Here is a 21,982-nt window from a genome sequence, read left to right as displayed (position 1 = left end):
ACACAGCATTTCTCTTTAGCTGGGGTTTAGTCACTCTTCCAGAAAAACTATGCCACGTGAGCATGCTCGTAGGCTTAATCCAAAAAACCTTTGCAGGAATGTCAATTGTTGCCTAGATTCATCCCTGATACTGAAATAGTGATCCACAGGTTCTTTTGATCTCGAATGAACATCAAGGGATTAGTTTTCATGACTGATCTGAAAGTTGCTGTGAATTAAAAGTGTGCATTTCATGCAAGCTTTTTTCTCTCAGGATATGGCTTCAAGCAGATCCAGTGGAAGAGGGCTGTTGAACCTCTTTCACTCCGAGGGCTGAATTCAGTTTTGAAGACGTTCTCAGATACCCTATTCCACTGGCAGGTGGGGCTGAAGGCAAAAGGAGGCGGGGCCAAGAATACCAGAAATACCGGCATATTTTAGCTTAACTCTCTTAGTGTCAATAATGAAGCCTTAGGAAAGACATTTCAACTAGAGCGGCGTGCAGATGGCCTCTTAAAATTCTCCACCTTATTTGTGAGCAGAGAAATTTGGGCGACAACTTCACTGAATTTCTCCAAGGGGAGGAGAAATTCTGAACCATTTCTCCCAGGTAGGGCTCCCCATTGGCAGGGCATATAGCACAGCTTCTTTCTTTTGGGGTACGGAGTTTTTTTGGGTGGGGGTTGTGCTGCAAAAGCATCAGGCTGGCCCCCAGTTTGCATCCACTGCAATGCAGGTGGGGGCAATGTTGTGTCTAGATCCAGGGATGAAATGGAGTTAGTACTCTGCCGAAATCTGTCTTCCAATTTCCTGAATTTTTCTCCTTCCATGAAAGAGGCTTCCCTTGTTCTGCCTCATTCATGGTGTTTTATCATTTCTTGTACTGTTTTTTGAGCTTACCTAATCATGGCTAGCCTCCCAGGCTGCCCGCACATCCTGATCTGAAAAAGGCCCATGGGAGGAATTAGCTCATGGTGCTTTAAACTGGGCTTTAATTGAAGTGTAGGAAGCTGAGGAGACCACAGTCGGCTAGAGAGATGATTGTACAATGAGAAACGGGGCACTTGTGCTCACTCCTCGGCCACCTCTTAAGCAAGGTAAGCCCAAGAAACCCAACCCCAACCCATGAGAATTTCTCTGAAATTTCTTCACCATTGAATTTCTTTTTGAAAGCAATTTCTCTTCTGTCAAATTGAATGAGGATGGTAAAAAAAAATGTGGGAGAAGTTTTCAGCACAGCACTAATTTCAACCTTTAAAAATGGGGGGGGGGAACTGCACCAAAGCTGGGAAACCACCAAAAGATCACAGGTTGGGGGAAAGGGGCCGTGGCCATCTGGGGAATCCCAGAGGGCCAGATTTGGCTCAGGGGCCTAAGGTTCAACATGCCTACAGTAGAGATTCAGTCTTTCAAGCCTTGGTTTTTATTAAGGAAGAGAATTACATGAAGGAATGTGTAATTTCTGCTGTTTTTCTTTGAGCTAACAGTACACTGTTCCTTAGTGGGGGGTGGGGGGGATACATGAATTTCACCCTGAGATCACGTGTAGCAAAGAAATTCCCAGTCATTCCAGAGGTGGTACTCGCTAACTCAGCACTGTTAACCAGAAACAAAACTCAGCCTCATCCTACCGTTCCTAGATGCTCGCTACGGCATGAAGTTGTCAGTGCATTCTTATGCTGTCTTATTACTGGAGCCACTATTTATGTGGCCATTATTCAGTGACTGCAAAATAGCCTCATTGTCACATTTATGAAGTTACTTACAAGTGCTGTATTTGCAGCAATGTCGCATGTGACTTACGTGAGGGGACTGTGTAATGGCCACTTCCCTGCCCTCCTACTTCATAACCATCTAGCTAACCTAACATTGAAAGGGTTCCCAGGTAATATTTGGTGGGGCAGCAGAAGGAAGAGACTCATTCTGGTGTTTCCCTAACAGAGGGAAAGCACACCTACCTACTGGCAAAATCAGGTGCCTGCCAGACAGCTGAGTTTTACAACAGAAGCAATTTGCTGTTTATTTTTTTTACTGCGGTTCAAACATATATGGCAGCCTTTCCCAACCTGGTGCCCTCCAGATTGTTGGACTACAAGTCCCCAGCCAGCACGGGAGTTGTAGTCCAACACATCTTGAGGGCACCAGGCTGGGGAACGCTGATATACAGGTTTCTATATACACGAACATGTTATTGCTCCATTTGTAAACTTGGAAATGTTACACTTGAAATATATCTTGTCCAAAAGAGTTGAGTGATGATGACCATTAGGCTTATTAAGAAATGTCTGTGTAAGAAGCATTTTTTTAATGTTCTAAACCACTTTAAAAATTCTCAGTATTATTTCTCAACCTTCCTGGCCAAATCCACATGGAGAGCTCTCCTTTTTATGTGACATAGTTGGAGGTCCTAGTTAACTTTGGTAACTAACTCGTAATTGTCTAGTGTTGTACCTTACTGCAGACTGCAGTTGTGTGAATTTCTAATAATTCCAACTGTTGCCGTTTTGTTGTTGTTGTTGTTGTTGTTTTTGCATCACTAGGGACCAAATGCATGCACACACAAATGTGATTTGTTTCAAATTTGTTCTTTACTTTTGTTACTGGCTCAGTTGAGCTGATTCTCCAAGCTGTGGTTCCGGAGGATCAAGAACAAGCTGTGGATTTGCGTGGTCCCTCCTCCCCCTCCCATACAGCTTTCCTCTCTATTTACTGGTTAGCATGAACCATAGTTTGCCATGATGTGCAAATCATCAAACTGTGGCTAGTATTTGCCTTCAATTCAAAGTAGAATCAGCAACCCACTTTAAGCCATGTTGTTGTTGTTTGAGTTCTTGAAGGCAGGCACTAACCATACTTTGCCGATTCAGGTATCATGGCAAACCTATGGTTAAAGCTAAATAAGAAACTTGAGAAGGAAGATGCATGAGAGGCTTTTTTCCTGTTCTCCAGACCATGAGTTATCCCTGTAGGCACTAGTGGGGCATCCTTGGCTAGAGCATTGCTCAACCGGGGTGCCACCACTGGAAAGGTCCTGTCCACAGGTGCCACCCATCTGTCCACTGAAGTCGGAGCAGAGCTTCTGACGTTAAGTTCAAGAACAGGCAGGTTCATACAGGCACAGGTAACACTTCAGATACCCTTGTCCCAAGCTGCATAGGACTTTATAGGTCATAGTCAACACCCTGAATTGAAACCAGAAACAAATTGGGAGACAATGAAGATGTTTCCACACTGGCGGGATATGTTCCAGCTAGTCTAGATTGATTGCTGTAGTCCTACCCACGTTTCAAAGTAGTTTCTAAGGATAGCCCCATGTATAGCAGTAATCAAGGCCTGATAGTACTAGGACATGGGTAATAGTAGCAAGGCTATAAGATGCCACAGTTTACACATCTGCACTATCTTGAGGATTCATATGTTGAAGTACAAGCAATATAATGCTCTGGGATTTCTTTAACTCTGTATATACTACTGATCTGAGATCAGTTGCTCATATTGAGCCTAAACAAGGGTGTAATGGTGCAGAATATGGAACTGCAGAACAGTACACCAGTGTAAAGGCAACCCCAGAGTGGAGATACATTCAATCAAGATCAAGTGCAGGAGCTAAGATGTGGTAGATCAGACCTGGCAGTAAGGCTGCCGAAGCAAGTGACCTATTGGAAGTCCAGATTGTGGTGTTGGTGTAGGTGCTTGTCTTGGACTGTGGGCGAGGTGTCTGAGTAACCAGGTAAGTTGGCCTGCTTAATGGGGTTTTGGGCATGCTGGGGCTTTTTGCTGGGTCCCAAGCCTCTTCAGATAAGGCTTCCGCAGGTTTCAGGTCAGACCAGCTCTTGACACTTGAGCATACCACATATGTTAACAAGACTTTTCTTTGATGAGTGCTTTGACATTCTCTGCTGAGAGCTAATGTTGCTGGTTGAGAGTTTTAGCTGATGAGCTCATTTAACCACACAGTTCCCTTCATGATAGTGCTGGCCATTCTTACGATGTATTACTGTCCTGCTCCTAACAATAAGATGTTGTTTTTCTATACCCATTGTGTTTTGGAATCATGGAGTCACATTGGAAGATCATCTTTTATTTAGAAGCCAGGATTCTTATTTGGAGGATAACACCAGGATCTGAGGAATAACCCCCCAAATTATTTACTTACAATTTTGAAACCTCTCATTTGACAATGTTAAGTAAGGGACAAAGCAGATGTGGTAGCATTTGATTTGCTTTTTGGGAGGGGGCTTCTCCAGTATATATTTGTGGAACATGTAATGGCACATGTCAGGGGCACATATCATTGATGTCTGAAACATCTTTGGATAATGAGATCAAGACGAGTGTGAAGATTAAAACCAAGGCCATTTCTACGCAAGGCATTTATCGTGCACTCATGATGGTTTACTCACGGAAGCCCATGGGTCCTTTTCACAATGACGTCAACCCCTGATGCCTCTCCCGTCGTTTTCAAGCGGGAATCCGCCATTTTATAAATCACTGAAAATGCGGTGATAAATCTAAATTGCACAATATAGCAGTGCCATCTGCTGGCGGTATAAATGAAACATGGGAAAGAACCAGCAAAAATAAAGGGGGGGGGGCATGTATTGTGCCAATCGTAAACCCACAAAGTCTGTGGAAGGCAAAGCCCCAGTAAGGCTGCAGGATTTTTGCTTAATGTAGAGAAGCCCCAAGATTTAATGGCGACGTTGTACACCTGTTGGAGCAAACGTAGACAACTTGGTGTCCATGGGCATGACTGTGCCCTCCAATCCCTGCTTAGAGAGAGAAAATGTCCTACAACTCCCAGCATGCCCCAGCCAGCCATGGCTGGTTGGGGCATGCTGGGAACTGTAGGACTTTTTTCTGTCTAAACAGGCATCGGATTGTGTCCCAAATTTCTTACTGGCAGCTGAGATTACTTCAATCCAGCATGCAGGCCTCTACCTGTTACCATCTTCTTTCCCATGAATGCCTCTGGGCCACACATGGAGCTCAGAGACATTCTTAAGAAATGAAGATGGTGGGTGACTGCAAGCCCATGCTTTCATCATCAACATGCCCATTTTGTGGTGGTGCCCAAGACAGTTTCTCCAGTTGCCAAATGTCCCCTATATTAGAGGCCTGGTAAGGAAACTCCCAGGCTCCTTCCCCCCATTGTTTTTGCAGCAGTCTATCCTGCTGTTGGGAGGAGAGCAAGCAGCTATTTGTTCCCTGGAGACCTCCCTGAAATGAGCCAGATGTTTACAGCTTAGGGAGACTGAAGGAGGGGGGTGGATCGTAGGCTCAATGAACACCGCTGGGTGCCTAACAAGCATTCCTGCTATTAGTCTAAAGCCATCTGTTAATTTGTGTTAAAAGAAGGAAATCCCCCAGGGGTGGGAGAGAGGGAGGGAGGGAGGGAGGCATCACCGTCACTGAGGCTCTGGCCTGGCAGTGCGGCGGGGGTGGGATCCCAGACTCTCTTCTACTGGCAGCTGTGGACTGTGAGGTTTGCAGCGACTGCAGTATGCATCAATCAATGCGTGGGGGTGTTAAAGTTAGGGAAGAGGTTGCTCTGCAGAAAGGAGTGCGTTGCACACACAGCACCAGCCCGGTCGAGAGCAGTGACAGAGCAGAGATGGGGAGCGTTTGCAAAGGTAGGACTGGCTCAGCTAGGCAGGGAGGGGTGGTGGTGGGGGAGAGGGAAGGAAGGGGGAATACTGGAGTCTTTGTTTTTGTAGTAACACAGGCTTTCTCCAGAGGTTTCTCAACCTAGTCGTTTGGTGTCCAGGCAAGAGCCTCCCCGTCTAGACAGCGACACATCTGGGCTTGAAGTTCCCCAGAGAGCCCCCGCACCATCGTAACCTTGAGCCGGTGTAATGCAGTTGCTCAAGCCTTTGCTGCGAAAGAGACAGAGAAGGGGAAGACCTGCATTTCTGCTTATTGCATACAGGTTTTTTAGAAAGGGATGCTGCAACCTGTCTCTAGTCCTGCGTGGTTCCTTATGGCCAGTGGCATTGATGAAATGCTGTGCTATATTCTGGAAATGACAGGATAGGGTGCACGTTGAGCAGAGTTTTGCAGCTCTCCCCCCTGCCTTGTGTCCAGATTACAGGTGGGGCTGGGGAAGAGGTTGTGTTCCTCTTAACTACTGTTCCTAGAAGTCTAGAGGGGGTGAAGATGTGACTAAAATCAGGACATAGGGTTGTGGATTCCATTAAGGAGCACCTACATTTTTGCACAGGATTCGAGCATGGCTCCTCCCCTTAAGAAATGTTATCTTGGAAAGCTAGGCTATTCAGGAGGAGTTATTTCACACACAGTAGAGCTGGATTAACTATGATGCTTCATACACTGTAGAGTAGGGCTACAGTGGGGCTGGGGCCACTGCTGTGTTGTGAGTATCTGAAAGCGCATTAGCGAGAAGAGGGCCTCTCACAGCCTACTCCAACCTGATGCCCTTCAGATACGTTAGGCTACAACTCCCATCGTCCCCAACCAGCACCGCCAGAGAGTAGTCCAACACATCTGGTGGGCACCAGGTTGAGGAAGACTGCCCTATGGAGTCTTCTCAGCCTGCATTCATTTGAAATGGCTCAGAACACTGTTTCTATTCTCGGCAGTGTCACAATTTAGACTTCTTTTAGGGAGGATTGCCAATACCTCACACTGAAAGGTCTTGTGATTTTAATAATTGCCTGGTGGGAAGTGGGGGGTGGGGAGGGGTCGATGGTGGCTTTTGTAGTTTGTCTCCTCTGTGCAACATCGTGGCAGAAGAGAGCACACATCTGCAAAATCTCTTTCTGCCACGCAGTCCTTTAAGACACAAATTTAGCCCCAGTCACGGGGCACAAGTAGCATGACCAGGCACAATCTTTAAAAAAGGATGAGTAAGTCAAGGGAAAGGTGCCTGCCTGCCTGCCTGCCTCTGTGCCTGTATTATAAGCTTTCTGTGTCCTGTTGGAGAGAGTGAGAAGCATATTAGTCAGAGACAAGCTGACCAGGCACAAGTGAGGACTGGGATCCTATATCTTTTTAAAGTTGTGTGGAAGAGGGAGGTGCAGTTTTTCCTTAGGCCTCCATGACAAGCGCGCCTGTCAGACTGTTCACTTCTGAAGGCACAGGAGCCCAGTCTTCCTCTACAGCCAAGTCACTCTGTTAAAGAAGCATGAAGTTGCCTAATAGCGTTTAGCATAAGGCTCTCACAGGGGTTGCCTGGTTGTAACGTAGAGATTGTGCCTATCCCTTTTTAACAGTCCCTCAGCTATGAAGAAGAATGAACAACCAACCTTTTCCCAACCTACCTCTCCCTCAATTCCTTCACCCACCTTCCTCTTCTGCCTGCTGGAACAAACAAGACTCCTGTGTTACCCCCAGAGCAGGTGGGAATGGAGGGCGGGTGAGGAAGGATGAGTGGGGAAGCTGCAGCTTCCATCTTTCCTATCCTCTTGCAACATGGCACCCCAAAACTGTTGAGCCAATGTTGATACACAGTGGGTTCTTCTAAGGAGAGTTCGCATAAGTTCCAGCAGTCTGAGATAGCTTCATCCCAGGAATAGAGAGAAGTATGAGACGGTTGCTTCAAGGGGACTTTGGGGGTAAGGTGTATTTTTCATACCCATTGAAAGTATTGATTTTGGCATCTGGGCTGAAACATGAGCATATACTCTGTTCAACACTGATCCACAGGCTCCAAGGAAGAGGGGTAGAAGACGGAGGATTTACAGTGGAAGGTTAATTTACATGGGGGGTGGTTTTCTGAAGGAGTACCTGGGGCAAGCAGAAATTCAGATACAGGAGAGAAAAAAGGAGAAAATAGAAATGGATAGGAAAGGAAAAGCAGTTAAAGACTCAGATCTGGCATCTTCACAAATATAAAATTGTATTTGATGGAACAAAACCAGGCTTTACCAATGGGGGGTCTGGCCCAAATAATGTTGCCAACTTAGGCCTTTTAACAGCAGATCGACACACAGAATTTTAGCCGGTGTCAGAAAAAAATTCATCTGCTTTATTGCTATATGTCAGGAACAAGAGCAGGACCAGTTAAAATTCTGGCAATGCCCAGCACAAGTAAATTCCAGCATGTTGAGACTTTTGTAACATTGGCTTGGGGATCATCATGTTCTGTATGTATATGTCGGGCCTAGAAAATGAAAGCTCTCCCTTAACTTTCTTCTCCGAAGTGCTGTCTTCCTGCATTTCCAAACATTTATTCGTAGCAAAGAGTGTGGTATGTTTGCTTTCTGTTGTACAAAGTTCAGGCATGCAAAGCTGCTGGTGCTATCAATTAATTTACAGATGGATAGCCCCATTGTACAAGCAGCCAAACACAGGGCAGGGTATGGCTCTCGTAATTTGAATGTTTAAGCAGAGGCAGCAAATTTTACATCAGGTCACAGGACCCAGTTTGTGCCCTATTTAGGTTTCTTTTTAATGTTTTCTGAACCAGTGGAATTAGCACATTTTCTAAACCAGGAGAGCAGCACCCTGCTGTTTAACTATATTTAGATATCTTCCATCTTTCCTGTGTTGGGTGTTGAAAATGTTTTTGTTCGCTTGCTTCACTGACCAAGGTCGATTAGTTATCTAAAGCAAGGGTGGGCAGAAAGTAACTCTCCAGATGTTTTTGACTTCAGTTCCCAGCATTCCTGACCATGCTGGCAGGGGCTTCTGGGAGTTGAAGTCCCAAACATCTGGAAATCTACCTTTTGCCCACCCTTGCCTAAGAATATCACTAAATAAAATGGTGGTTCAACTGGGACAACTGTGGACGTCAAGGTAACAAACTAGATGAGATGGAGGGAGGCCCATGACTGGATCACTGGCATTAAAAAAAAAAAAAAGGTTAAAATTGCATGTTGGGTATGTGCGTGTGATTTGTATTGTGCCTACAATAATGGAGGTGGGGTTTACACTTTTCCCCTCACCATTTTCCTGCTTGACACCCACCCACACCCCTAGCTGTAATTTGTCCTGCAGGATAAAAAATAGTAATCACAGGTCTCTTGCCATCTCCTCTAGTTTGGCTGCAGAAGATGACTCATCCATCTTTCTGCATCGCAACTGTGGGCTTGTTATGGCATAACACCGGAAATGGGGCAAAGGATAGAAAGTGATCTTAGTCACTCTCTCTGCTTTCTGGAGTTGACCGAATTTTTCACTCATGGTAACAGAGGTCAGGCTGTGAGGGTTTCGAAGTATATCCAAGGTCTCATGGTCAGAATTCAAAAGCACTGTTGTCATGGATCAGAATCAGTATTCACTTGTCACGTAGAGGTGGAGCCATGGCTAGAAGCTACAACTGACAGGAACAAGACAGATCCTAGGAGCAGTGCCTTGTCCAGAAACCAAGCAGGACACTCACTGGGAGCAAAGGCATTTGCATGGGATAGCTGTGTAGTTTCAGCCAGGTGTCAGGAATTTCCCATTGAACCTTTGTATGGGTTCCATCCAAACTTTGAAGTACAGCCAATCATGAACTAGACTGCAGTGTGTCTTGTTGAAAGATGATCTTACTTCCATCTTGTCCTCCTGAGTCTTGTGGTCCCTAATGTCCATAGCCCATTGGCATAAGGAAGGGGAGGGCAGAAGGTAGATTTCCAGATGTTTGGGACTTCAACTCCCAGAAGCCTCTGCCAGCATAGCCAATGGTCTTGTATGCAGGGAGCTGAAATCCAGAACATCTGGAGATCTACTTTCTGGCAACTCCTGGCTTAGGGTACTTGATAGTCTGAAGTTTCTTTATTTGAAGGCGGGGGCGGGGAGGTGTTTCCACTATTAACAGAGCAAGGATCTTGCTAACTGGCCTTTCCCATCTGGGCCAGGTGGGAACAGTATAGTAAGGCTCAGAATGGAATTCTTCTCTTTGAAATAAGCAAGGACCAGAATAGTCTTCACAGCACAGGGAACTAGTAATTTTATGTACACGCTCGGCTAGGAGCTGACCTTCCAAGTGAAAAGGTGGTTGAGATGTACAGAGTATCTCTGCATGGAAAAGAGGAGCTCCAGGGTCTTGACTCCAGTCTAGTCCAGTAGTAGTAAGTATCCTACATACTAACAGCAAACTCATTATCCAAGTGTGGATCCTTATCTAGCAGAAAGGCACCATTCATGCATAAGAGGGAGGTATCAATAGGCTTGGGGAAAGTGCAAGGTTTCCATAAATACAAAAACACATTTTAGTGGGGGGAGGGGGAACCCTAAAAAGGGGAACCCCAAAACAGCCCAATGAGGACTGGGCATGCTCAGTGGGCATTGAATGCAGACTTAGTGATGGAGGGTGGGTGGTAAACTGGAAGGGAGGGGGAATGGAACGGAATACCCTGGAAGAGGTATGGCTAGCTGGAACCCTGAATAGGAGCACTCTGTGCTGCAATGTTTAGTAGCAGATCTCACTTGTTCACTGTAATTGCAGGCTCCTAGGCCAACCAGTAGGGCAGAGAACTGGGGCCATCCACAGACAAGGAAGAGGGTTCTTCATACTTGGGGTACTCCCCAGGCCTGCAGAAAAGAAATTCGTTAAAGGAAACAACCCACCCCCACCCCCTGCTGAAAACTCTCTCAACAAGGCCTGAACATGTGCAAAGCACTCTTGTAGGAGCAGAATGTTAGAAACACTTAAAAGCTCTGGCAGTGACAAGTCTATGTGCCTGTGTGTGGAGACTGACAGAAGAGAGACCAATTTCACCCCCTCGTTCGGTCTTCAAATAACAGGGGGACAGAGCACACGGCAGGGAAGGAAGGGGAAACCCCTTGCCTACTGTATTGGTCAGTTTGGAAGCTGGCTGCACAGCCGCCTCTCCGTCCCCATCCTGCCCCAGTCCTCTCACACCAGTCTACAGTGCTGTAGTGGCAGCATTCATGGTCTGGGATGACTCTGCTGCTTGCTGTGCTTCTGGCACCCAACTCTCTCCTGCTGCAGTTCTGCTCCGGAGCTGCACGGCCAGCCCAGAAACCTCTCCCTCTCAATAGCATTATCATACTTAGGTTTGGGACTGGCAACTGCAGCAGTTTCTGTGTGTGTGTGTGTGTGTGTGTGGTCACATTGGGGACCACCCCCACTGTCCTCCTCCTTCCACCACTTCCCTCTATCCCAAATGATTCCTTCAGAGGTGAAGGAAGGCTTAGCCCCGCCCTGCCAATCTGTGTATTCAAGTAATAGGATTTATCTGCCTGTCACAGCAGTGTGAACTCAGCAACTTCTGCAAAACCGCTGTGAACGTAATCCAGTTTATATTTGCCAGCCGGTGAGAGGGCAGCCTGTATCTCAAAGCTGGAGCCTGCAGGGCTTTTTGGCTTTTTTGCCTACGGTGGCCAGAGGCAAAACAGAACAAGGCTCCTGCATCTTTTACAGTTGTGTAGGAAAGGGAATTTTTCATGACAAGCCACATCTGCCGAAATTCCTTCTTCTACACAGCTATTAAAGCAGCAGGAGCCCCCGTCCTCTTTCAGCTCTGGCCACTTTACTTTCAGCGGGCCAAGGCTGTGTCTGCAGCAGGTTCTCTGAGCTGAAAGCTTTCCTTGTGCAGGTTCTCTGCACTGAAAAGGCTTGTTAAGATACATATTCAGGGCCGCAGGAGAAGGAAGAGACAGTACCTTGTTCATTTCCTTGAGCAGAATTGTTGACTTCTTCAGTCTGGCAGTCTGCAGTGGTGCTGTGGACCTGAATGCAGCCTTTGTCACTGGGCCTCAGAACGTGCCCACGCCAGTGTCGGTCCTAGACCGTGCTTGCCACTACTCATTGCTTTTTTCGTTTAGTTTTTGCAAAGCCATCTAAGCCCAGTGTGCATCTGTCAGGTTCAGTTGGATGCAGCAGGAGGAATGTGGACTTTGGGTCTCTTGTTATCATGGAGGGCTTATTGTCTGGCCCAGTACATCTCCAGTCCTTTCTTCCTCTCTATCCTGCCAGTGTTAGCTGTCTAATTTATTTTTCAAATCTGTGCAGTCCTAACCCTTCTTCCGAAAGCTCATAGCTCAGGCAGAAAAGGCAACAGGTCGGCTGTGCCTTAGGGCAAAGTGGTCTGTGGATATATGTGGGAGGAGCAGTAGGGCAGACTGCCATAAGAATTCCCCAGTGGCATGGTTGCCACTGGGGAGATGGCAGCGCTGATGGAGAGCGGTGCTTTGGATCATATTCATCCCAGCATGACACCTTCCTGCATCTCAGTGGGTTGGGGGAGAAGCAAGCAGGCAGTGGACTAAATTGGAAGTGCAGAGGAAGCCTTTTGTGAATTAACTGTCCAGCCCTCCTAGGACCCAAGGACATTCTCTTTTTAATGCACGCTGAACAATGGCCATGGAATGTTACCACAGGAAACTCAGTGGGACATTCAGTGGGCAAGGCTGCCCTGAGATCTTAACGGTATTGGGCGGTATACAAATGTAATTTTAAAAAGGCAAGCTTCTGAATGCAAGGTCCCCTCTTGAGTGGCATGCACTCCATTTTGTATCTGTGAGAAAGGAGGTGCAATTGTGCTGATGATACTGTGTGTGTTGTGAGAACAGAAGAACAATCTGAGGGTGTCCTGTGCTTAACCAGGAATTATTTATTAATTTGAAAACACCCTGCAAGATGCAAGGCACACACACTCAAATACCAGTGCAGTAAACTTAGAAACAAGCCACAATTCTACAGTCCCTTACTCCTAAGTAAGCTTCATTGAACGGAGAAAATATGACTTCTGAGAAAATATGCACAGGCTTATGCTGTTAGACTATCTTTCTGCTTGTCATTGAGCCTAGCTAAGAACTCCTTTGTGGCTGAAATGATGATGCAGCAACTTATTGCTGCCTGAAAGTACTTGCTGCAAAAACTGCAGTAAAACAACTTCAACTTAGGAGTGCTGCTACGAGGCATTCTGCCATAAAACAGTACTGGTGAAAAATGCAGTAAGATACAGCAGCTGTCACTTCATCTGGAGCAATTTTTTATGTTTCTCCTATAGTAGTGTGATACTGAAGGGTGTTGTGTCGTGACCAAGGGTGCAATCCTATGTCCTTGTGTAGACAGAAAAAAGGTCCTACCACTCCCAGCATTCGCCAGCCAGCAATGCTGGCTGAGGAATGCTGGGAGTTGTAGGACTTTTTTCTGTGTAAAGTTGCATAAAATTGCACCCTAAGAGTGCAAGCTGTGATATCCCCAATTCAAACCTTGCCTCAACCATGGGCAAGCCTTAGACAAGCCATTCTCCAGCAGCCTCAGGTATACCAGTCTGTAATATGGACATAATAAAAGCAGCCTACCATACAGAACTGTTGTAAGAATTACGAATGTGTGTAAAATAAAATATAAATGCCAGGAATTATCATTAGGATCCAAGGAAAATGAACGACATGCAAAATAAGCATAAGAAAGTTAGTTTGGGCAGTTTTCCTTATCCCCAGCAATACCTCTGGAAACATGCTAATTTTCATAATATATATATTGATAGCTTTCTGGAGTTTGTCCTAAAGAATTAGAGATACAAAACAGGGAAAATTATACCTTTTTATTGGACCAATTTCTTTTGAAAGACTACAAAAGTACTGAAGGTACAGAGGATTCTTCCTGAGGTAAAAAGGCAGCTAGTTTTCAGGTATTACCTGCCATCTTATAAAGTTACCAACATTTACCATTTTTTAATGTGTCACATTGCTAGTACCTGAAAAGGATGGGAAGCTGAAAGAAAATGATCATAGAAGAATTTGCTTTGTTATTGTTTTCAGAGCTGCACTTGTATTTAACAGTAGAATCCTATGTGTGTTTACGCAGAAGTAATTCCCACTGTATTCAGTATGGTTTACTTAAAGGTAAGTGTGTTTAGGATAGCAGCCTAACTCTTTGTTACAGATTTTCCATTTAGCAACTCTATAGCAGGTGTTCTTAGGATTCCCACCTGGCTGGTTGTAATTTGGCCTGACTGGATTTATTTAGTGAATCAGTTTGATTTTAAAACAACAAAGAGTCTCTGAGAACAGTCCTATGGGTAGATGCCCAATGGACAGAGGGCTCTGACACTAGAACCCTCTGCCCATCCTAAGCCCGGCAAGCGGTTGTCGGCTGGGCAGGAGGAGCGACCCAGGCTACTTTTGCGTCTCCAACCTCCAAAATAGCTTTTTGGATTAGTCGGGCCTCCGTGACCATCTCTTTTTTTCCCCCTGATGGAGGCAGAATGGGAGCCCGCAGATCCTTGGCCTCTCCCCTCTCCTCCCTGGCCCACCCCCAGCACCCATTTCGTTCCTTTCCAAAGTTGAAGTCATGACCTTGGAAGAGGCAACTGAGTGGAAGGGACTTGTGGGAAGATCCACAGTCAAATCTCCACCACCAAGATCGGAGCTCTGCCTCCTGCCTCTAACAAGGAGAACAGCTGCATCCTGTGGCCCCTCAGACTTTGTTGGGGGGACCTCGGATGGCTTTCTTGTGGCACCTTAAAAGCAGCTTACCCAAGCTGGTGCCCTCCAGATGTGTTCAGCCCCAGCTGTTGATGGGGGCTGTAGTCCAACACATCTGAAGGGCAGCAGCTTGGCTTAGGCTGCCTCAAAGACAACCATTTATTTCTAGTATAAGTTTTTGTGGACTATAGCCTACTTCCACAAAAGTTTATGCCAGGAAAAAAATGTTAGCCTTTAAGGTGCCACAAGACTTCTTGTTGTTTTTGCTGCGTTACACCAACAAGGTTACCCCTCTAGAAGATGACTTAAAAGTTGCCCCTGATTATTTAGCTGACATTGTTTTAAGAAGTGTGAATTATTTTAAGTACAAGTACTTACATAAACTGGGTGGTGGGCACCTAGGGTGGCCAGGTGTCCTCTTCTACAGAGGACTGCCCTCTATATCAAGGGCTGCCAGAGGATTGGTCTTTATTTGAAGGTGTCCTCTGTTTGAAAGGCAGTTCAATTCCAGTTAAAGATAAAGAACCATAAGAATTGTTGCCCATCAACAGTTAGCATCCGGGCTGCAGACTGAACAGGCAGGTATAGATGTTACCGGGTCATAGTCTTCCACACGATGCTGATATGTACTGTATTTCTATTAAAATTATAATAATAATTTCTAAATTTGCATCTATACATATAAATTAGCATATTGAAAATTTATGCAAATCACTGTCCTCTTTCATTCTCTTTTTTATGATGCATTTTCTCTTTTTGGGTGATCCAAAAGTGACCACCTAGCACCATCTTAGAAGAGGCATTTCTCCTCTCATATACAGGAGGATAGGTTGCCTGCTACACTTACTAATCCATCATCTAAAAACAAAGAAAGTGTTTTCTTCCCTTCCATATTGTTTTTATTCATGTGCAAATTTAATCAATCAAGGAACCAATTAGCACTCATGATCAACTAAGAGTTTTTAATTAGAGAGAGCTGTAGGGATCTGCATTTGGAGAGAGTGTTGCTTCAGAAGCTGCAAAGGACACTTTTCTTCAGAGATTTCTGACACTCTGGCTTTTGCTATCTATCTTGTAGGCATAAGCCACATGAATGCATAAATCAAGCAAGTGTGTGATTTATTTCAACAAAGTTTTACAGCCTAATTTGGCTGCTCATCCAGGGAGGGCAAACTCTCTTGCTCTGTATTTCTTGTCTGCCTAAAACAGCCTTCCCCAGCCTGGTGCCCTGCAAGGATGTTGGACTGCAGTCACCATAATCTGAATCATAGCTGGGGATGGTGGGAGTTGTAGTCCAACACATCCCAGCCAGCATGGCCTCAAAGAATGTGTAAGTACACTAATGGCACTATCTCTGCAGCAATACTACTATAGTTGCTTACATAATGTAGCACAATAGCATTGTGAGGAGCCCCTGGAATATGAGAGGCACAGTTTTCTTCACCTGCAATGGAACGCATTAGTAGCAACTCCAAGAAAAGCACTGGAAAGCAGCAGGTTCAGGAAGGCTCATATAAAGCGTTCCAGTGTTCAGAGTGCTTCATGTGCATTATCTAGTTGTAATCTTTATAACAATCCTGTAAAGTAAGTCAGTATTAGTATCTTTTATACTGCAGATGGGGGGCGGGGGTGAAGCTGAGAAGTAGCGGCTCAGGGCACCTAGAGCATTCATGGCAGATGTCATTGGAAATATATAGCTGAAAGAGTTTACCCTGAAAGAGCGCAGCTACCCTTGCTAATTAATGAAACTGGTTCCTTGATCTTTCATGATCTATTCTGGATAGACTCATGGAATATAAGGACAAGTTTCTGAAGGTGAAAAGATGCAGAAGAAAACAGCAACTACACAGAACGATGTCCAAACTCTGCAGTTGTCACTAGGGAATTAGAATCCAGGGGAAGGCAGTGTTTTGCGAAAAAATAGTAATTTGCAGAGTAAGATTATACACATTCTGTATTTTTATGCATGCGTTCACAATTCTCTGTGTGCATGCATCTATGTGTATTCCAACATGATCATTCATGTCAGTGGAGACATTAGTCTGGTTCACGTGATCAAACAACCCAAGGTTAACAAACCATGGGTTTTTGAGCGCACTCGCTCCCAACTGCTCTCCTGCTTCCATTTTGCTGAAGAACCCAGGAACCCAGGTTGTTCGCCATGATGTCCAAACCCGGAACTCTGGGTTATTGAGGAAGAAACAACACATGGTTTGTTGTTGGGTAAATCGCTTGAGTTGTTTCTCTCTCAGCAACCCAGAGTTTCAGGTTTGGATGTTAGAGCAAACACCCCAGGAACAGGGTGTTCCTGAGTTATTTAGCAAAGCGGAAGCAGGTGAATGAAAGACAGCCAGCATCCTTGCTCACTGGCTTGCTCCCAACTGCTTGCAACAACCTATGATTAACAGCCCATGTGTGAACCGGGAACAATGTGCAGTGATGTTTCAGCAGGGGTGGGGGAGATAAGTCCCTATCAAACATTCCCATGTAATTTGTCTTCAAAATAGTTTTGTTGTATAATTAGAAGGCACCGTTCTGCTGCTCTGTCCTACCGTGTCCTTTCTGACCTAGCTCAAGCCATGTCCAAATGCAATTAAGAGGACATCCTAATGTTGGACCCTTTAGTTCTAATTGAAAATTGAGGAAAGCCCCTGCCCTGCTTGTTTTTGATACTCTAAGCAGTTGTTCACTTCCACAGGCCAGGAGGCAGTATAAAACTACCTAAGACAGCTCTTATGCTGCTGTGGTTGTTGCTATGGCATGCTGTTTACTAATGTAAACTGTCCTTCTGATGAGCCGTGTCAATACTAACACAGTTCTCAGGGATGTCAACTGATGTTCTGTTTTGAAACACTGAAGATGCAATGGTATTGTGTGCAGGGATTTATTGGCTCCTCTTATTGCCATAGGGCTGATCCGGGGCATGAGGGGGAAAACTGAGGTGTGAAGAGAGGCTATAAGAAAAACAAAAGCTTATACTAATCTGTGTCTTTTTGAGCAAACCAAGTCAAGAGAGTTCTTTAAAATCTAGCTAATTGGAATACAGGCATTGTCATGATGATACCATGATTTCTATCCATTTTAATCTCCCCATCTGGAAATAAAAAGTTGCCCTTTGATGCCATTTCTGTCCAAGAAAACTGAAGCCAGGAGAGGTTTCTTTGCAACACACACAGATTGAGGCATAAATCTGAGCAGGATCTTGCTTGCTTTGCCATATTTTTAGGGGCACAAATTCTTAGTCACCAAAGGGCATGGTATCCACGCTAAACCTTGCTCCACTAGCCCTGTGTATATATAGTGGGGCAGAAATGCATCAGGCTACCAAGGGTCCCCAACCTTTTGGGGGTTCATGGGCACGTTTGGAATGTTGAGTGTGTCATGGGTTCACTCATGAACTGGTGCCTAAGTTTTGGTTTTTTTCCTTCTCCCTCCCAATCCCTTTTCCTTTTAGATTGCAAACATGAGGGCAGGGACTGTCTTATTAATAACTGGAAGCCTTTTTTGATTGAAGAGCAGGGTAAAAATGCTATAAATAAATAGGGGGGGTTGCCCATTTATAAAATAGCTGTCATAGAGGGCATGGTGATTCATTCCAGCAAATTGGTGAGACTTAAAGAAAAGTAACTTGTCCAAGAACCGAAGTACAAGGCAGGCCCTGAGCTCCCAAACACAAAAAAAGATGGCACTGGTGGCAGCACTTTGCTTTGCATCAAGCCAGACTCCCAGTTTAAAAAAATGTTTTAATTTAAAAAATCTTAAGAAATAAAATAGAAATTGGGAGGGGCAGGGAGCCTGGTGAACACCAAAAGAGATTTCTGCAGGCACATTGATGCTCATGGGCACCACGTTGGAGACCCTAGGATCGGGCTCTGAAATTATTTAGAGGCTTTGTAAACTCACAGTGCAAAACCAAAAACTCCTTTTGGGGAACTCCTAGTCATGGATCATGAGCTGATAAGAATTGCTGACTCCATCCAAAAACGACCAAGTCCAGTGCTACCTAGTAACTAAACCGTATAAATGACACTATCCTCACTTTCCTGACTAAGTGGCTATAGAGTTGCAGCACTGACTATGCCAAGATACTCTAGAACTTAAATGGCGGGTAGTGCATTCCTCCCTCATACAGACTTTTAGGGCACAATACTATTGATTGTGCCCTTGGTGACAGGAAGCCCCTGAACGTGGAGGCATCCAATCATCCAATGCAGGATAGGAGGAGCGATCATCACTTCCCAGTCCTTCTGCCTTGTAGCGAGGGTGCTTTGGAGGGAGAGGGAAGGAGGTTGGAAGAGGCTCAGGATAACTTGTATCCCGGCCTCTCCAGTCTCCTCCTCTCCCCACCCACTGGAACGCCCCCTTTCCCCCCTGTCTGAGGTTGAGTTTCTGACCTTGGAGAGGCAATCAGTGCCGTTCCCTCCACGCTGGCTGCGAGGGGTCAGGGGACGGGGTTGGATCTCCGATTCCCCCTTCCAAGGTTGGAGCACTGTCTCCAACCTCAGAAGGATTTTATGAGCAATCCTTTGGTCGCTGGGATGCTCTGCCAGGAACTATAGGATTGCTCCCGTGATCTACAAGAGTAGCCATTTTAGTCTGTTGCAGTAAAAATACGAGTTTATGGCTCCTTGAAAACTAACAAAAGTCAAGGGCCTATGGCAGCTCGTGCCACAATACAGTTCTTGTTAAAGTCTAAATTTATGGTGGCATGAGCATTCACAGGTGCCTCAAGACTCCTTTTTGTTTTAATTTCTGTAGCCTTCATCCACTTTTAGGCAAATGGTTTCATAGAATAGTAGGGTTGGAAGAGGCCTACAAGGCCATTATTGTAACACGGATAAGAAAGCCGCAAAGAACCAAACTCAGTGTAGCTCTCCGCACCCTGATCTGTGCGGGCAGAGAGAGCTGTGAGGAGGGTTGTTTGTCAGTGTTTTGCAATTCCTTGTCTCACCAGGGCCTGCCAGCTGCCGATGGCTGACTCTCTTTAGTGTACCATGGGCTAAGCCTGGGTGACTGGAGCTGATAAAAACCAGACACTCATTATTAATGAAAGACGTTGATTGTGGCAAGAGCTGGAAGGAATGGGAGAGAGCCCAAGCACCACAGAGCAGACTGGGCTCGATGCTTGGGGACGTGGGATGGACAGAGATGAAAGCGGCTTGCACAGCCTAGGCAGACAGATGGGTTGAGGGGGAGAGAGGTTGGCTGTTCTTTCTCAATCAGGGGAGGGGGGACCTCCGCTTAGAGGCACCCTGAGCCTTGGGAAGATGAAATTGGTTGTGGGAAATTAACCCTTGCTTGTTTCAACTCCTAGCTTTCCTTGACAATGTGAAAAGAAACCGGGGCTGCATGGAGCAAATTCTGTCAGTCTTAAGTCTTGCTTAACATGGTAAGAAATGCAGTGCAAGTGTGGCCAGGTATACATGCTCTTCTCTACAACAGGCTTGAAGGCTGCATTAGATCTGTTCTGCCCCAACTGGGCATTGTGTTATTTGTGATATTGACCTCTAGTCTTTGCATTTAGAATTGATGTAGTTTGTCCTTTATAGATCTATCAGTAACTGATGAGGCCTTAGTATCTGCTGTCATGCCTTGATTGGTTGTTCCTAGGAGGAACTTCTAATCCTGTTTGGGCTAGTACATCCTCAGTAGATGCAAACCCTCTCTCAGGTCTGCTGTGGTCCTGAATTGCAGCCTGGAAGGCCGGGCTTTGCATTGTCTTTTCACTTCACCCACACTGTTTATTTTATCTCAAGCTGCTTCAGCATCCATTTATCTGTCTTATACAGTTAAGTATTGATCCTCTGCATTTATTAGCTGTTTGCTGTTCAAGATCTGTTATCAATAAAGTTGAAGACCGATTTACAGGGAAGTGTGGACTAAGTGTGAGTTTAGCTGCCTGGATAGACACATAGCCCGCCTTGCGTTGAGGTTGGAACAAGATCACCCAGGCCTCTTTTTCTTCCTCTCTCCTTTCTGTTGCCTCTCCCCACACCTTTCCCTGGTGCTTGATGGGACAGCTGGTGTCTGAATTGTGGGTGCCATATTTCCTTATGGTCCCTTGTATGCCATGGGTGTCCTAAGGGAACATGTTGGCCACAATTGGAGCCAGTGCATGTTAAAGAGGTGTTACAGAAATAATATATGATTATTTCTGTAATCATACTATTTCTGTAATCATTTTATGATGCACTGGCCTTACTACTGCACACTGTCTTTATAATGAATGTGCAGTGCAGATTGTGTGGGTTGATATGTGGTTTGTTGTCCTTTCAGCCACGGTGCTGGTCTCATCAGTGGCCCTTTCTTGATTGTTGTGGCTGTGAGCAGAGCCTCTTGAGGCTGTGTGAATTGTCAGAGGAGAGGGCAGTACCAAGCATGCCCAGGGCTATCCTTTGATCAGCAACAGATTGATCAAGCATAGTATTGCCACCTGGGAGACACCAGGAAAGGAGAACTTGAAGTATAGAGCCTAGAAAATATAACTGTGTCACCTCCCCAAATGCCATGCCCAAGGATCAGTGCCTAAAATTATGTGCCAAGAAAATAAGAATAGAGTAAATTGCTCTGAACTTGCTTAATTTGTATATGTCTATTATCCAGAATCGAATACTGGGATTTCCAAAGAATTTTGTGTATTTTCCCAAGGACTGCAAGAACAGTTCATTTGTTGTGGGCAAGGAAGAAGGGGCTTGGAACTGAGGGACTTTTAGCTATATGTGAGTGGGGGTGGGGGCAGAGGAGTTGGTTGCTGGAACTCCTTGCCCCTGACCATTTGTAGCATTCCCCTGCCTGAAACAATGAGGGCTAGAAACATTTTCTTAAATGAAACTGAAATCTCAGGAAACCAAGCTCTGATCACAAGTCCAGATTGTATTTAGAGGACTTGATTTGAAATAGTCACAGTCCTATCTGTGACGATCACATTTTGTTGATAAATACCACCCACAGCCCCAGATCATAGATACAAAGCCATGACTATAGTGCTCTGACGTTTTGCTTGTGCCTCCTTTGGAGGGCAGTTGGAAGGAAGCATGTTAAAGCTGTATGTGTGGGTGGAAGGAACGAAGAGGAGAGCATCTTCTGGGTTTATTGCTTAGAAATAATTCCGATGCTTGCCATTTCAGAACACTCTGACAAGTTTTCCTTCTTTGGAATGAATAATTCTGTTATTAGGGCTTTTGTAGGTTGGTGTGTAGGAGAAGAGCAAAGACTCCCTTTGGGGGAGGATCAATCTCTGAAGAAAAGGATTTTTCTTTGTCATGGAAAATATGCAAACATTCTTTCAGATCTGTAAATCAAGAGGCATTGGCCAGAGTGCTTCGCGAAAGATATAAGATACTGAATTCTGTACTTGCTAATCATAACAAAAACGCTTGCTCACCACCAGCCATCAGAATTAGAATCTACAATATAAACAGTGAGCAGGCTGTGGTTAAATTTGGAAGAAAATTGCTGCTCTCTGCACAAGTGTCTCGTGGAAAAGGTGCAAGACTGCTGCTGAGCTTACTGCTACTGCAGAGTCACTCTCTCCTCCCTCTGCAGGAGTGACTGGACATCTAGCCAGGGCCGGCATCAAGAGTAGGCACAGTTGGGCACTTCCCAAGGGCCCACACCCCAGCAGGGGCCAACCAATAAGAGCATTCTGGAGTTA

General features: G+C 45.4%; 1 protein-coding gene across 5 annotated transcripts in view; it reads left to right on the top strand.

Moving 5' to 3' along the window:
• The window catches only part of EPB41L1 (erythrocyte membrane protein band 4.1 like 1), a 223,490-nt gene that overhangs the window by 107,692 nt on the left and 93,816 nt on the right, over positions 1-21,982 (top strand). Inside the window, exon 1 of one of the 5 annotated variants that reach the window (XM_084853917.1) lies at positions 5,438-5,612. The exons of 2 other annotated variants lie outside the window; for them this stretch is intronic. The gene's annotated coding sequence lies outside the window, so the exon portion shown is untranslated. Of the gene's footprint in view, positions 1-5,437; positions 5,613-21,982 lie in introns of those variants that run through there. 2 more of the 5 variants (XM_084853915.1, XM_084853910.1) reach the window with 2 other exon arrangements.

Source organism: Heloderma suspectum, chromosome 4 (assembly GCF_057233095.1).
Source record: "Heloderma suspectum isolate Gila_16-S chromosome 4, 16-S_ref, whole genome shotgun sequence".
In the NCBI taxonomy this organism is placed as follows: Eukaryota; Metazoa; Chordata; class Lepidosauria; order Squamata; family Helodermatidae; genus Heloderma; species Heloderma suspectum.
Note: the sequence above shows the minus strand (reverse complement) of the source record. Positions and strands in the feature narration are given on the sequence as shown.